At 37.2% G+C, this 17,206-nt stretch overlaps 1 long non-coding RNA gene across 1 annotated transcript; it reads right to left on the bottom strand.

Moving 5' to 3' along the window:
- Positions 1–4,138: 4,138 nt before the first annotated feature.
- LOC143658992 (uncharacterized) lies at positions 4,139–10,004 on the bottom strand. The gene is made up of 3 exons (XR_013163401.1): positions 9,726–10,004; positions 7,939–8,007; positions 4,139–5,075 (listed from the first exon to the last, which is right to left on the bottom strand). It is a non-coding gene; the product is annotated as an uncharacterized LOC143658992 (long non-coding RNA).
- Positions 10,005–17,206: the final 7,202 nt, after the last annotated feature.

The raw sequence follows: 17,206 nt of genomic DNA on the forward strand, positions 1-17,206 counted from the left end.
CATAAAAGTGGAACATCAAAGCAGCTCAAGAAAGAGGGAACTTATCTGACAATTGGAATGGGGTTTGGTTTTGTGTCCATGGATTGCAATGACCAGGTCCTGCCCAAACACAGTGTCCCCCTATCACAGGCAAGGCCTCAGAGGGCAATGGTTGCAAATTTGAAATAATTTCCTTTGCTAGACAAGGAAAAACAAAGTTGACTAGTTCAGAGGACTATTTTCTTTTAGACCTTGAACATATTAGTAGGTAAGAACATTATTTGTCTTATTTGCTACTACATTCCCACTACCTAACACAGTGCTTAAAACATGGTACAATATAAATATGGGATGAATGAATGGATAAATGAGTGAATGAGCTAATACATTATATTATCATGAAAAATGTACTGCAATATATATTTAAATTATCAGGAAAGAGATTTCTAAAGTATAATGTAAACCAGAAGCAAGACATAAACAGATTTTTAAATTCACAGGCTAAGGAAATTCCATTACTTTGAAGTTTGAAATAATTATAGCATTCATGTATTTCATATAATTCCAGAATGAACAATATATGCTGGGGATAAATGAACATATTATGTAAAGTATTAGGGAAAGAGAAACTAAGACTCAAAATCTTGAAGAAACTGTCAGGAATAAATGACATATATATGAAATGATTAATCATAAATGAAATATAAAGGAAAAAACAGATATAAGTACAAAAATGGAAATTAATAGAGACAAAAAAATGGTAGGGAAAAATAAATCCATGAACTGAAAAAAAAAAAAACCAGCAAAAAGAGCCTAATCAATAAAAATGGAGAAAGCACAACTAAAAAGTTAATGGGGAACAAAATATTTAAACTATTCAAGAAATTTCATTTCTTCACATTATCCAAATAAATGTGAAATGAGTAAAATGGATAAATTTATAGGTATATGAAAATTTACCAAATTTGACTCTTTTACAGGAAATCTAAATATATCAACTTCTGCAAAATAAAGTATCAGGGATTCTTAAGGAACTATTAATTCCAGATTTAGATATATGCTTTGGAATCAGAAGGAAAATAAAAGCTTCAAAAATGATTTTATTAAATGAGTATAAGACTGACTTCTTTTAAGTAAAGAGAGTATGAGCAAAATGTTACCGATTATTTGTAAGAACTTTCTATTTGATATTTTGAAAACATCCACAGCTTTGACACCTGATCAAATGGTATCTAAGTTAGTGTTTAATATTTATAATTTAGGAACTTTATCTGAATTGGTACACTTTTTCCTTGTTGCCTTGATTTTGAAACTTAATGCACAAACACAGGTTTTACAATGATTATCTGTATACTTTATTTAAATATGCATATGGTTAAGCTAACCAAGATATCCATTTTGGTGGTTCTAAGTGCATCATTTGTTTCCTTAAATTAAAAAAAAAGTTACTTATCGGTTTACTTTATGTTTTTGTGGAAATCATAATTTTTTAAAGCATTTAAACAACAGATTAAGTAAATAATAAAACATCATAAATATAGATATTTCTAAGATAGGAAGGATGACTTTTAACAATGGAAAATTAATCAACATAATTTACTATTTTAAAAGATATAATTATCTCCACAGTGAAAATTAATTTGGTAAAAATCCTTAATAAAGAAGGAATTGAGAGCTACTTCACAAGTATAATAAAATACATATTTTATACTTAAAGAAGAATAATGTTAAAGGGAGAGATACATGAATCCTCTTTAAGTTCAGTAGTACATCAAGGATATACTTTACCATCCATATTATTGAATTTTGTTTTGTAAGTCTGATCCTACGCAATTTGACAAAATGAAGGAAGGGCAGAAGAAATTCCCATTCTGGAGGGAAGGCGAAAGTGTTATCAAATTCTTGCATTAAAATACAGAATAAATCATTATATAAAATATAACCAATCCTACACAACAGAAGATAATTAAAATCAAAATAAGGCAAAACATTTCTGAATTTCTCAGGATGTGCTAAAATCATTAACTGATGATATCAACTTTTCCATTTTTATAAGTTAAAAATAAATGTCCTCAATCAGCAAAAGCTAGATAAAAATTCAGAATTTGGGGTTTCATTAGTTACAAACCACTCACTCAATGAAGAAGATGTTTGAAGAGGTTTTATTTACAGAGATTAGCAAATCTTTTCCTCTGTTTTGAAGAAATCTAATAATCTATATTAACATTTTTAAGACTCATAAAATCTAATCACATGAGAGAAGTGGGTGTGGTCTTCGGATTCAATAAAAGGGCATCCAAGTAGCCAGGCTTATTCTTCTCCAGAAGAAACCGAGTGCTTTTTGGAACTCCCAGTTTGTAGAGACTTCTGAAAGCTGCTCCTACCCCCTTGTGAGGATCTGAGCCCTCAACCGACTCCCACAGTATTCCCTTTATAGCAAGAATCAATTTTGAAACAATTGACAAATTCTTTAGGTGAGTACACAATTTGCAGGGGAGGAGCTACTGCTGCTTCTCCAAACCCAAACAAGTAAAAAACAAACAAACAAACATAATTTTAATTTATCTATCAGGAAGCTGAGGTTGTGCCCATGAAATGATATTGTTTGCCTAGTTAGAAAACTTACTTCAGTCCTTGAACTATTTTTGGTTTAAACTATTTTATAGTCTATTCTTGCTATATATTTTGTGAATTCACATGACAATTATCTTTTGTTCTATTATTTTATGTATTCCTTGGTTTTTCTTGTAAACTGTAAACACAGAAAGTTGTTGCCAGATATCTTATAATTTTGTACCAGGTGTAGATCCTAAAAAGGGTTAGCAGTATTTTATTCTTCATATATGAATGTTTTACATTCTGCTCTACAAGTAGTGCATAAATGTATACATAGGAGAGAGAAAATTCTGCAATATATAAATAGTGCCATGATAACTGGGAGGAAATATTGTTTAAGATGGTACATGTTATCTCTTCAGAAATACCCATTTCCTGTCTTATATTATACAGAAGCCTGGAAATGATTTTGCCTGCAGAAAAGTGTTACTGTTGACCATGCAGAAATATCAGAAGTGAGAGTGCCATTTTTATTTATGTTCTGTGCAAATGAGGACCCAACAGTTTTATAGAAAATTAATTTTGAAAAGACTGATTTGCATTCTAGTGCTGATTGTTATCGTTACATGATCATTACATGTGTTCGCAATATGAAGGGATGCTTGATAATGATTTGACAGGACATGGAAGGTTTAGCAATTCTCTTATCAATTTTTGCTTTACTTGGTGTACCTTCAAAGTTAGGAGGGAATTTTCAACTGCTTAATATATTTATATAAGAGATTCCATTGAAAGTGATCTAATTTACAAAGTATAGTTTAGTCCTTACTAATTTTTATATATTCAAAAATTGCTTTTGGTTGGTGGATTCTGTTTGAGAAAACAAAGGGAAGCAAAGATACAATTAAGGCAATTAAATTAATTTTTGAAGATAAAGAATTTAATCCAATGCCTGAAGCTAGACCAATAACAAGCCAGTAGTTTAATAATTGATTTTTCAGACCAAACAAGACCCACCCCTGAGGCCCTATATTGGGTCAAACTACTCAATCCCAAAGTTTTTTTAATGAAACATCTCAACAAAACTGGAGTGCTTTTAAAGAGGAGAAAAGAGGTTAGGTAATTAGAAGCTTGTAGGATATATAATCAATGACATTTTCTATGACACTCTTTGTGCCTCATTTTCCCATTTGTGTCATATGCAGGCAAATCCTATCCTGCTCTAGACACAAGAGTATTATTGAGTCAAACCCTGACTAAATTTTGTTTCAGTTTTTGCTGAATAATAAAAATAATAAATAATAAGAAGCAGGACAATAAACTTCTGATTTTCTTACATTAGCAAAATGGACTCACACATCTTTCAAGCCTTCCACTAAGAACTCACCTATTTAAAAACAAAACAAAACAGAAAAACAGAAAGAAAAAAAAATGAAGGAACTCACCTGTTTCATCTGCCAGAACTAGTTTACAGACCCAGTCACCATAGGCTGAGGCACAGCTTTTGCAGGCCCTGTCTCTATCTTTCCTGGAAAGAAGCTGAAACTCCTGAGAATTGCCCATATGCAGGGAAACCTCACAATACACAGACTTCAAAACCAACATTGTTGTGAATAATCTAGGGTCTTGGATTAGGAAAGAAAATGCCAATTTCTGAGCTCTGAAGAACATATTGTGGGACGCAGAAGGAGACTAAGAAGATCTTCGGTGAAGAATACAGAAACTTGCTGTGTTTGCTCTGCTCTAAGTCTCATAAGCATGAGACTCACAAACACTCTTCCATAGAATGGGCTGCTGAGAATTACTGGGTAAGTGATACCTCTGAGAGGACTTGGAGAGTTGGGAATAAAATTGCTAAGACATAAGGATCATGATGGGTGATTTACCCACTCTTTATAGAATGTCTAGTATGTCTCAGGTACTCTTATAGGCACAAATATAAAGTTATGATTAGATACATGCATATACCTGCTTTCACAGACCTTACATTCAAATGGGATGGTGGTTAATGAATGGTATGAACTGGATTATGCACTAAAATGCAAGGACAACTGAAAATCCCTCATTTTCACAAAGAGTCACTGGAGAGCAAAACCACAAGTGCAAAGAGGTGTTTTTTTGCTTTTTTTAGAAATATATATTGGGAACATAATCACAAATATTGGACAAAGAAGTGAGATAAGATATGCTGGTGGGGATAAGACTGGCATCAATAGACTAAAAATCTATGGCAAGATGCTTATCTGAAGACTCGCTGTATCGTATGAATTCCTTCTAGAACAGTTCCTCACACAAAGAACTATGTTACATTTTGTGGTTCTATGGTATGAAGCTTCTAAGAACTGAGAGTTATGGAAAGTGAACAGGGAAATATAATCCTTATACTGTTCTATAGTTCATCTGGCATCATTTGTCTCCCTCTATCAGGAATTGAAATCTATATTTGCTTCTCCAGTCTCAAATTCATAGTTCTTTTACAGTAGAAGCTCTTAAAGCAGATAAAATATCTGTGGGAAGAGATCCAGGAAAATCAGCAAAATCTAAAAGAAGAAAACCAAATTATTGATATGTGAGTCATGAGTATGAGAGTCAGTTTCTGTGTTAGATTCAGTCGTCAGCTTGGCCAGGTGAGCATACCTAGTTCTGTTGCTGCGGACATGAGCCAACGGTATGTGAACCTCATCTGTTGCCAATTACATCTGCAGTCAGCTAGGAGGCGTGTCTGCTGCAATGAGTGACGTTTGACTTAATTGGCTGGTGCTTAGATGAGAGAACGCAATGTAGCACAGCCAAGCAGCTCGGAATTCCTCATCTCAGTACTTGCAGCTCAGCCCAGGCCTTTGGAGATGCAGAAAGAAGTCAGCCCAGGGAAAGTTGTTGGAACCCAGGGGCCTGGAGAGAAGACCAGCAGAGACCATCCTGTGCCTTCCACGTAAGAAAGAACCTCAGTGGAAAGTTAGCTGCCTTTCCTCTGAAGAACCAACAAAATAAATCCCCTTTTATTAAATGTCAATCCATCTCTGGTGTGTTGCATTCTGGCAGCTAGCAAATTAGAACAGTTTCCTTCAGAACCAGTTTGAGGGAGACATGGTTAACATGCATACCTGAGCATGGAGAGCTTAAGTCACCATGTTCCATGAAATTCTGTGAGTGGGTGAACAATAAGAAAATGTCCATTTTTCCAAAGTAGGATAACATGCTTCTTGGTTAGGATTTCTGTGCCCAAGTATATCAGAAACAAGTAAAAGTGCCATCGGAACAGTGCATTAGAAGGACTACCATATAGGCACATAGAGGGATTTAGGGAAGTCCAGTCATCATTGTTAGGGAGGTCACAAATTTCTCAGTTTCAAAATCAGTTGAGTTCTGAAAGAATAGTAGGTATTAAAAATCTCTGGATAGTTCAGGCAGAGATATCTGTATGAGCTGAATTCTAGAAATTCAAAAGCTTACAATGGGGAGCTACAGCTAATTCACAATAATTAGTTCAATGCTTCCATGCTGGGTAAAGGAGGTGAGAGCAGCAAAGAGAAGTGTGCTTGTAGTGATGAAAAGTGAAAGTGTGTTAACTAGAGATTAATATCTGTTCAAGTAAATAAAAACTAGAGCATTTTAAAAAGCTTAAGAAAGGAGGCAAAGGTAGGGATTGGAAGATGGAAGAGTCCATCCATATTGAGAGGGGATAGGCAATGGAATGGGACAAATGTCCTAAAAGGGCTGGGAAATATGGGAACCTGTGGCTTTAGATAAGAGGAGGCAAATCCATTCATAGCCACAAGAGAGGCAGAAAAGGGCTATAAAGATAGAAATTATCTTTAGGGTCTGTTAGGGATTTTGGGAAGACCTTGCCTGATGGTTTCTAATCCTGAGAGTAATAAGCCACATTTCTTCTAAGAGTGAATCATCAGGTTGTGGAGTATGGAAGTTTAAAATGAGAGACTAATTAATGGACAAAGAGGTCAGAATATTGTATAGAATAATTTACTATCTCTATTTTGTAATTTTTCTATTTACAAAGGTTTCTTATAGTTTTTCAAATATGAGAAACATGGAAAAATTAACTTTGTAAAATTCTTTTCCAGAAAAGTTAGGAACTAAAGTAATGAATGAAATTTGTCTGAGGAAAGGATGGATTTGGGGTTTTCAGGTAGTGTAAATTAATGAAAAAAGAAAACAGAGGAATATACTGTTTCTGAGAAATGGGAGGATCTGAATTTATGGTGTATGTGGCTGATTGGTAGAAATCATAATTCAAATAGAAATAGATGAAAATTAAGTGGAGGGTTTTAAAGTCACCTTGGGCATGTGATCTAGGAATTCTATGTCCTTCCAGGATTATGTGTGTATAGGGAGAATAATTATCAAAGCTGTGTATGAGAATTTGCATCCAGATCTCCATGAGAAAGAAAAATAACATTTAGACAAACTGACACAGGCAGGTAAAAATATTTCATGGCAACTCAAAAAAAAATGAAACCACAGTAACTCAAAAGAGGAAAGAACTAAGAGAAATCTATGAAGAACTGATGATAATGTGCCAAAAACCAGCAGTGGAGAGGGTCCAGGTAAAAACTAGGATATACCTGGGATATATTTATATTAGTTGAAATATCATCATTGACCTTCATTAATTATTTGTTGCCAAATACATATTTGTTCATGTACAAATACATATTTATTCATGTGGAGGTTAATTCCTTATTGGGAAAGACAGATATGAACTACAACTCCCCCTCCTAACCATGAGCAACAAAGCTTTAGGAATTGTGAGAGTGGATTCCCCAGAGAAGGTTCTCCTCTAAAATTTTCATTATCTACCAGAAGGAACAGCTTATACACGGACATTCTCTTTATCTCTCCAGTTGGACAATGTTTTAGTTTGCAAGTGGTCAGAATGCAATATACTAGAAATGGAATGGCTTTTAAAAAGGGGAATTTACTAAGTTTCAAGTTACAGTTCTAAGGCCATGGAAATGTCCAAAGTAAGTCCACAGAAATTTCCAATCTAAGGCATCCAGAGAAATATACCTGGATTTAAGAAGGCCGATGAAGTTCAGGACTTCTCTCTCAAATAGAAAGGCACGTGGCAAACAAGGCATTGTCTTGCTTCTTCTCCAGGCCTATTGTTTCATGAAGCTCCCCTAGGGGTATTCTCCTTCATCTCCAAAGGTTGCTGGCTGTGGATTCTGTCTCTGTCAGTGTCTCCTGGTGTTCTATCATCATTCTCTGCATTCTCAGAATCTCTCAAAGGTTGCTGGCTTGTGGGCTCTGTGGTTCTCTTGGCCTCATGGCTCTGCTCAGCTCTGCTCAGCTCTGCTGTGGCTTTCTCATCATTCTCAAAAGGCATTCTCTCTACAAAATGTCTCACTTTTATAGGATCCCAGGAAGCTAATCAAGACCTACCTGGAATGGGTGCAGACATGTCTCCACAGAAGGATGAACCAACCCCTTCAGGATACTTGTTCTGCTGACCTGGGGTAGAATGTGTGACAGGAGGACATACACTGGGTTAGAGTTAATGACTATTTTATCATTTAAATGAGAAAGAAACACTGGTGTTTATGACTTTTTTCCTATGTTATAGGTATTCTGTAAGTATTTTCTATTAACTACTGAATAAAAATAAGGAACAATGTTATAAATATCACATTTTTGTGTGTGTTGCCTCAGTTCCATCTTCCTTTGGCTAAGCCACTTGCTTCAATGCTAACCTTTGTCCTAGTTAACAAGCAGCTTTCCAGCACTGGGGTCATAAACTCTCTCAGAGCCCAAACCCACATCTGTAATCACCACCAATAATACCCACATACCTCAGCCAAAATCCAAAGTTGATCCCATAGGGTAAGCTAACTATCCCTACTTCCCTCAGACTCACTGTTTCTTTCTGTTTTTCACGTTTGTTTTAAACCATCCAATTCTTGATCCCACAGGGAACACCAACCACCACCCCTGGCCCACATTAAAAGTCCCTTTGTGTCTGCCTGTGGTCTCACTACCTGCTGGCTGGGACACATGACCTAATCAGGCTTCCCATTGACCCTTCATGCACCCCTCTTTCTCTGGGTCCAGTGAGTTAAAGAAGTACCCCTCCTCAAGCTTTATGGTCTCAGTTTCTCATTGTGTCATACCTGCCCTCCACTTTGACCCAAATTCAAAATCAAACTTATACACAAAGCATAACAACTGTAATCAACTAAAACCATAATAAATAAAACAAAATTATAGTTGTAGCAAGGCATTTAAGCCTGTCCTTGACCCTAGGGTCAAACCAAAGAAGATGAAGTTGATAATAATTTCCCAACACACAACTTCCATGAAGGGTAGTTATTCATCTCTTAATGTCAGTCCCCAATTTGCCTGCTAGTGTTAAATTTCAGAGCTCTCATACAGCTGCTTGTGGTGCTCTTAACTTCATTTTAATTCTTCCTGCTGCTGCAGTAAGTCAGGACAGAACTGTTAAATTTGGAACAACACTTGAAACCCTTTAATAAAGGAAGGCCTTAAGACAGCTTTATTTTACTCCAAAGTAATAATCATATGAAAATCCATGTGCAGATTACTTTCTTTACTCCTACAAGTTTAATCCCTAGTGTATCAGATTATAACCTATCAAATAGTCTGATTGAATGGAAAGAAGATGGGTTGAAGGATAGAGAGTAGGGAGAGAAGAGGGAGAGAAAGAGAGATGGGTAGAGAGAGATTTTAGAATCTGACTACCTTGCAAACTTCAAAGACCTATACAAGTCTGGAGGCACTTTAAAAAGATTTTTATTTACAATCATTCTTTATCCAAACTCTGTACATTCGCATTGGCCCCTATGGGTGTCTTTCTAGACCCATTTATTCTCCAACTTCTAGGTAGCTTAGAAGGCATGCAAAGAGAGCATATATCCTTTATAATAAAATTAAAGACAATATTTATTTTAAACACTAGACAGAGAAATGCAAATACTTGACATTATCACCAGCTTATAAAATAATACAATGAATGTCTGTCATGAAGGTAAAATGAAGTTAAAGATACCACAAGTTACCATTCTGGGGCTGTGAAAATGTCCAAATTAAGGCACCCCACTCTTGGCACCAAAATCTGTTCTAGTTTGCTATATCCCAGTAAACAAATTAAGACACTCTAGAAAATCTAACCATGAGGATCTGATAAAGCATTTTCAATGGATTGCATGTGATACCTTTAGGCCAGGTAATGGTTTCTTTTCCTTTGCAGGATTGCTTAGTGCTCTTCTCTCTCAGTTTTCTGGATTTGAAGAAGATCCACCTGGAGATCACCTCAGCTGAAAGAAACTAGTGACAATTATGTGAATCATAATGGTTTGAAGCTATTATGTACCCCAGAAAAGATCATGCTCTTAATAGTCCATTCTTGTGGGTATAGACCTCTTGTGGGTGGGACCTTTTATTTAGTTTGTTTCAGCTGAGGTGATCTCCAGGTGGATCTTCTTAATCCTTTTACTGGAGTCCTTTTAAAGACTAATGTGCACAGGAAGAAGAGAAGTTCAGAGAGGAAACCCAGAAGTTCTCACATTTGATTATGTTTTACATCACAATGACCCTAGTCATTACTTCTTCAGACTTGGTTTTACCCAGATAAAGATCTGACACCAATTCTGGGTTTGCATCAGAGGCCCTCTTCTTCCTTTGTCTGTTTGACTGGACTGAGCTGAATTTGCAGTCTTTTGTTTAGTTAGTCTCATTTTTCCCACTCCATGCTATTTTGCGTGAACGCTAAACTTAATTCTATTTTTACAGAGTTGAATGAAAAAAATTCAATGTCTTGAATTTCCAGAGCTGCAAAGACAAATGTTGCAAAATGGGTTCATTTAAACAACAAGAATTTATTGGCTCATAGTTATAGAGCTCAGAATCCAAAATTAATGCATTGGCAGGGCCATGCTTTTTCTTGGGCTCTGTAGCATCCTGGTTATGGCTTGCCACATCCTTGGAGTCCCTTCTCTTGTAACTCTCTTTCTGTCACATGGTGATATCCTTGTTCTCCTCATGTGTCTTTCTCTGTTTCTCAACAGGCAAATTCAGGAGTTACTGTTCTCTGTTTCTCAACAGGCAAATTCAGGAGTTACTCTAATGCAAGTCATTGCTCCTTGCCTGGTGGGGTGAACCAAAGCCTCATTCCTGAAAGGTCTTGGTCATTTTCAATTCTGTCTGGATAAGATTGTTTTAGTTTTCCATGAATTTATTCACAGGGCATTGTAGTATTAAGGGAAAGATCAAAGGGTAACTTGTATTCCAGGCACACTTTTTAAACATTCATTGCATAGTAGCAGTCCTATTTCACTTGAAAATCATCATCAATCATTTGAAACTGTTCTCAATGTTTTCTAGCTCCTAGTTTGTAGTTTCTAGTAAATGTCCACATTTTTACTCTTCATGTAACACAGATTAAGACCCACCATGATTTAATTTGACCACACCTTAACTAATAAAAACATTTTCAAAGGTTCTCTCTCTATTTTTTTTTTTTTTTTTTTGCATGGGCAGGCACCAGGAATCAAACCCAGGTCTCTGGCATGGCAAGTGAGAATTCAAAAGCTCTATTTATTTATGGGTTCACATCCAAAAAAAGACAGATTAATATTTAAAACATGTTTCCTTGGAATACATGATTAAGTCTATCACACACAACATGAAGTATTTCTGGGACACAAGAAAGGCCATGCTCAAAGAGAAATGTATAGCTATAATGCCTACACTAAATAAGATAAATGTTTTAAAGTCAAAATCTAACTTAACACTTAAGAAACATGAAAAGAAGTGTGAACCTAGATAGTAGAGAGAAAGAAATCATAATGTTTGGAGCAGAAACAAAAGAAATAGAGAATAGAAAAGCAATTTTGAAAGTCAATGATACCAAAAGTTTGTTCTTAGAAAAATTCAATAAAATATACAAACTTTTAGGTGGACAGTGACAAACGATAGAAGAAACAAATAAGTAGAATTATTCATGAAAGTAGGGAAATTACTACAACATAGAGATATAAAAATGATTATAACATAATACAATGAACAACTGCACAAGAACAAACTAAACCTAGTGGAAATGATCAGATCCCTGAAAACCCTCATATTACTAAACTTAACTAAAGAAGGTATGGAAAACCTGAAAAGATCAATAGCAAGTAAAGAGAGCAAAGGAGTAATCAAAAACTCCCCAAAAAGAAAAGTTCAGGGCTGCAGAGTTTCACCAATGAATTCTTCCAAATACTTAAAGAAGATTTAATATAAATCTTCAAACTCTATTGAAAATTAGAAGTAAAGGAAAATTCTTCCTAAATGATTCCAGAAGCCAGTACTACCATCATATGAAAGACAGAAAAATTCACTGCAAGAAAAGAAAACTAGAGACCAATATCTCTTGACACTTATGCAAATTAACATCAATAAAATATTAGCAAATCATATCAGCATTATATGACAATTTTTATACATCAGGACAAAGGACAACTTACCTATTACACAGGTTGTTCAATATGAGAAAATCAATGTAATCCACTGAGTTAATAAAATCAAAGGAAAAAATGCACGCTCTCAAATGATACAGAAAAAACATTTAACAACAAAATTAAACCACTTTCATGATTAAAAATAAGTATCTAGGAATAGAGGGGAACTTACTTATCATTATAAAGAATTATGAAAATTTCATAGTTAGCCTCACATTCCAAAGTGGAAAACTGAATATTTTCCATAAGATCAGGACAAATACAAGGATGTCTGATTTCACCACTGCTATTCAACATTTTCCTAGAATTTTTATTCAGAGATTAGGTGTGCAAGTTGGAAAGGAAAACTTAAAGTTTCTCTATTTATTCTCATATTACACAGCCCTTTACATGGAAAATCTCACTATAAATATATGTGGGCACAAGCACACAATACCTATAGAGAAAATGGATGAAGTCATCAAAGTTGCTGGGTAAAAGAACAGTGTCTTCTCTTACAACACCTCAAATTAGTTTTGTTTCTGTAAACCAGGAACTAACTATCAGAAAAGTTAATTAAGAAAATAATTCTATTAATAATAGAAAGTAAAGTAGTAAAATATCTAGGAGTAACACTAGATGAGGAAATGAAATGCTTGTAAACTGGAAACTACAAAGCATTGCTAAAAAAAATTAATGAAGACAAATAAATTGAAAGCCACAGGATGTTCATGGATTGAAAGAGTATTATTATTAAGATGGCATAGTAGAATTATTCTCCTATATAGATAGGAATAGAGGGGGGAGAGTGAGAGTGAGAGAGATTTTAGGAATTGGCTGACATGACTGTGGGATAGGAAAATCTACCTTGTATAAGGGAGGATGCAAACTGGAAACTCCATTGAAGATGATGTTCAATTTCCCAGGAGAAACAAACAAGGTGAAGTGGATTTAGAAATTCTTATTTATAACTGCTATAATTCTTAGTCCTCACTTCTGACCAACAATGGATTGGCTGAGGAGATTCCTGTCATTACTAAAGGCAATTTCCTTTGTTAATTATAGATATCATCAGCTATAGATGCAATCAAATGACTAGTCATTTAAATCTATCTATGAATTACTCTTACAGAAATAATCAAACCAGTGCTTACTTGATTGGACACCATAACCTAGTTAAGTTGACACATGAAATTAACCATCAGAGTCCATAACTTTTCAACTAGGCACAAATGCATATGTCCTTAAACCATACTTAATCACAAATAAACAAAATAATATGTCCATTATTTTCACTTAACATAATTCAGCTATCTTACATGCAACCAGAAATCTACTAGCTGATTCCCCAGAAAAAGATGCAAGTCCTGTTTATGTTGATTCTTATACAAGATATCCTTTAACTTAAATACTACAATTTAAAGTTATTTCAAATTATGTTACATGATAAGGGAGAGAAGAAAACAAAGGTATTTCATTTGTATTAATATACAAATATATTCATAAAATCAAGGAATAAATATTCATAACTACCTTACTCTTTGTATCTACAACTGTTCTCATAGTGATAGCCAGTATTGTAAATACTTTCTTTCACTGCCTATTCCATATTCACTTTGCCATCAGCAAGCTCCTCAGCAAGTCATTGCTCCTTGCCTGGTGGAGTAAACCAAAGCCTCATTCCTGAAAGGTCTTGGTCGTTTTCAATTCTGTCTGGATAGGATTGTTTTAGTTTTCCATGAATTTATTCACAGGGCATTGTAGTAATAAGGGAAAGATCAAGGGGTAACCTGTATTCCAGGCATACTTTTTAAACATTCATTGCATAGTAGCAGTCCTATTTCACTTGAAAATCATCATCAATCACTTCAGACATTAGAGTAACTCCTGAATTTGCCTGTTGGTTTTCTGCATGAGGAGTCCATAGTGACCAGTTAACTTCATGGTCATTGAAATCATTCTTGGGTCTCCTGGTGGAAGCACAACTGTTTTTGGAACTAAGGTACACAAACCAGTAGATCATAAAATCATGAGAAAAGGAAGCAAAAGCTTTTCTAGTGCTTCAGTAGGGGTAATAGTCAGTGGAACCAATACCATTTCCACAACTTGATCCCTGGACTTTGAATCCTGGCTCTGGGAGAAGCAAGAACTGTAGGTTGGGCATTGATAGAGAGCATATTCTTTCTCCTGAAGAATGATGCCCAGTCCTGCAAGCTATTGACACTCAGTTGCTACCTGAGAATTCCATGAGCATGGATTCATTGCCAAGTTTCATTAGTTGTGAAAAGGGCTCATTCACTAGAGGCAATGCTGTGTAGAATATCATGATGATGGATAAGGCATTCTGTACATCGAAAGATGGTAGTTTGGGGGAAACATTTCATTGAAGGAAGACAAGTGCATAACCAGAGTATGTGTCTACTCCAATAAGAAAACACTAACGACTTTTCCATGAATGAAGTGACCCAATTTTTACAAGCTGCCTCCTCATGGCAGCTGATGACTTCATGGAATTGTATTATATTAAGGAATGAATGTTGATCTTCACTGCTAGCAGATTAGGCATTCAGCAGTGGCTTTAGCAGGATTGGCCTTGGTGAGTGAAGTCCATTTTTTTTTGTGAGCTGTTGTTAATGGTTTGGCTGGATTGTCAGGGATTCGGAAAATTGGTGACAGAGTGGTGTGGGGAAGATATATGTGGCTTAGACCTTTCTGAGTGGACTAAAACTGAAGATATTTGTGTCCCATGAGAATGCACACCAGATGGTGATTTCAGCAGAGGAACATTTTAATAATCAGGTGGATAAGATGACCCATTCTGTGGCTCAGCAACATGGACATCTACTCACCAAGGCTGACATGGCTGCAGCCACTACTGAGTATCCAATCTGCCAGCAACAGAGACCCATACTCAGCCCCTGAAATGGCACAATTTCTTGAGGTGATCAGCTAACTACATGGTGGAAGGTTGATTACATTGGACCACTCCCTTCATGGAAGGGGCATTGATTTGTTCTACCTGTAACAGTACACACTCTGGATATGGGTTTGCTTTCCCTGCATGCAATACTTCTGCCAAAACTACCCTCCATGGGCTTACAGAATGACTTAACCATCATCATGGTATTCCACACAGCATTACTTCTGATCAAGGAATACACTTCACAACAAATGAAGAGTGGGAATGGGTACATGCTTGTGGAGTTCTCTAGACTTGCCGTGTTCCCCATCATCCAGAGGCAGCTGGATTGATAGAATGGTGGGATGGTGTGTTAGTTAGATTCAGTTGTCAACTTGGCCAGGTGAGCATACCTAGTCTTGTTGCTGCGGACATGAGCCAATGGTATGTGAACCTCATCTGTTGCCAATTACATCTGCAGTCAGCTAGGAGGCGTGTCTGCTGCAATGAGTGACGTTTGACTTAATTGGCTGGTGCTTAAATGAGAGAACGCAATGTAGCACAGCCAAGCAGCTCGGCATTCCTCATCTCAGCACTTGCAGCTCAGCCCAGGCCTTTGGAGATGCAGAAAGAAGTCACCCCAGGGAAAGTTGTTGGAACCCAGGGGCCTGGAGAGAAGACCAGCAGAGACCATCCTGTGCCTTCCACGTAAGAAAGAACCTCAGTGGAAAGTTAGCTGCCTTTCCTCTGAAGAACCAACAAAATAAATCCCCTTTTATTAAAAGCCAATCCGTCTCTGGTGTGTTGCATTCCAGCAGCTAGCAAACTAGAACAGATGGCCTTTTGAAAACTCAATTATGGTGCCAACTAGGTGACAATTTCTTGCAGGATTGGGGTGCTGTTCTCCAGGAGGCTGTGTATGCTCTGAATCAGCATCCACTGTACAGTGTTGTTTCTGTCATAGCCAGGATCCATGGGTCCAGGAACCAAGAGGTGGAAATGGGAGAGTCACCACTCACTATTACAATACCTCTAGTGATCCACTAGGAAAATTTTTGTTTCCTGTCCTGTGACTTTGAACTCTGCTGGTCTACAGATTTTAGTTCCAGAAGGGGGAGTGCTTCCATCAGAAGAAACAACAATAATTCCATTGAACTGGAATTTAAGACTGCTACCTGGTCACTTTCGGCTATTCCTGCCCCTGGATCAACAAGCTAAGAAGTGGATTACTTTACTGGCTGGGGTGATTGACCTTGACTATCAGAGGAAATAGGACTGCAACTACACAATGGAGGCTGTGTGGGTTTCAATCTGTGGTGGACCCCAGAAAAGCCATGCCCTTTAATCCTCATTCAATATTGCTGGGTGGGAGCATTTTGATTGTTTCCATGAAGATGTGACCCACCCAATTGTGGGTGGTAACTTTTGATTAGATGATTTTCATGGAGGTGTGTCTCCACCCACTGAAGGTGGAGTTGCTTACAGGATTCCTTTAAAAGAGGAAACATTTTGGAGAAAGTCCCTTTTTGGTAGAGCAATGAGAGAGCCAGCAGGCATCGCCATGTTCACCATGTGCCCTTCCAGCTGAGAGAAACGTTGAACATCATCCAGCCTTCTTGAACCAAGGTATCTTTCCCTGGATGCCTTCAATTGGACATTTCTATAGCCTTGTTTTAATTGGGACATTTTCTCAGCCTTAGAACAATAAAGTAGTAACTTACTAAGTTCCCTTTTTTAAAAGCCATTTTGGGTGTGAAAGATGGCGGCTTAGTAAGGTGCACATGTTTTAGTTCGTCCTTCAGAGCAACTACTAAATAACCAGAAACAGTACAGAACAGCTCCCGGAGCCACGACAGAGACCAGACACACAGCGCACCCCAGTCTGGACCAGCTGCACTGGCTGCGAGACTCCGCAACAGTGAGTTTCCTGAGCCACACGTATTTTCCCAAGCCGCGGAGGCCGGCAGCCAGTGCCTCTCCCTCACAGGTGGCTTCCCAGACCAGCTGCGGGTCTTGGAAAAGCGAGTTCCCCAAGCCGTGGTGGCCGGCGCCCCTCCCCCACAGGTGGCTTCCCGGACTGGCTGCGGGTCTCGGAGCGATGGACTCCCCAACCCGCGGTGGCCGGCGACCAGCTCCCCTCCCCCACGGGCAGCTTCCCAGAGGGAAAGGAAAGAGTCTCCAACAGTGGCAGGGACTGTGTCCAACCAAACACCAATAGTGGCATTAACAAATTCTGACTGCTAGAAGTAGGCCCCCAGCTCAGGCGAAACTGATCAAGGCAGAAGTCACCTATTGTGCTGAATGAAAGGGAGGAAAG

This window comes from Tamandua tetradactyla, chromosome 16 (assembly GCF_023851605.1).
Source record: "Tamandua tetradactyla isolate mTamTet1 chromosome 16, mTamTet1.pri, whole genome shotgun sequence".
NCBI lineage: Eukaryota > Metazoa > Chordata > Mammalia > Pilosa > Myrmecophagidae > Tamandua > Tamandua tetradactyla.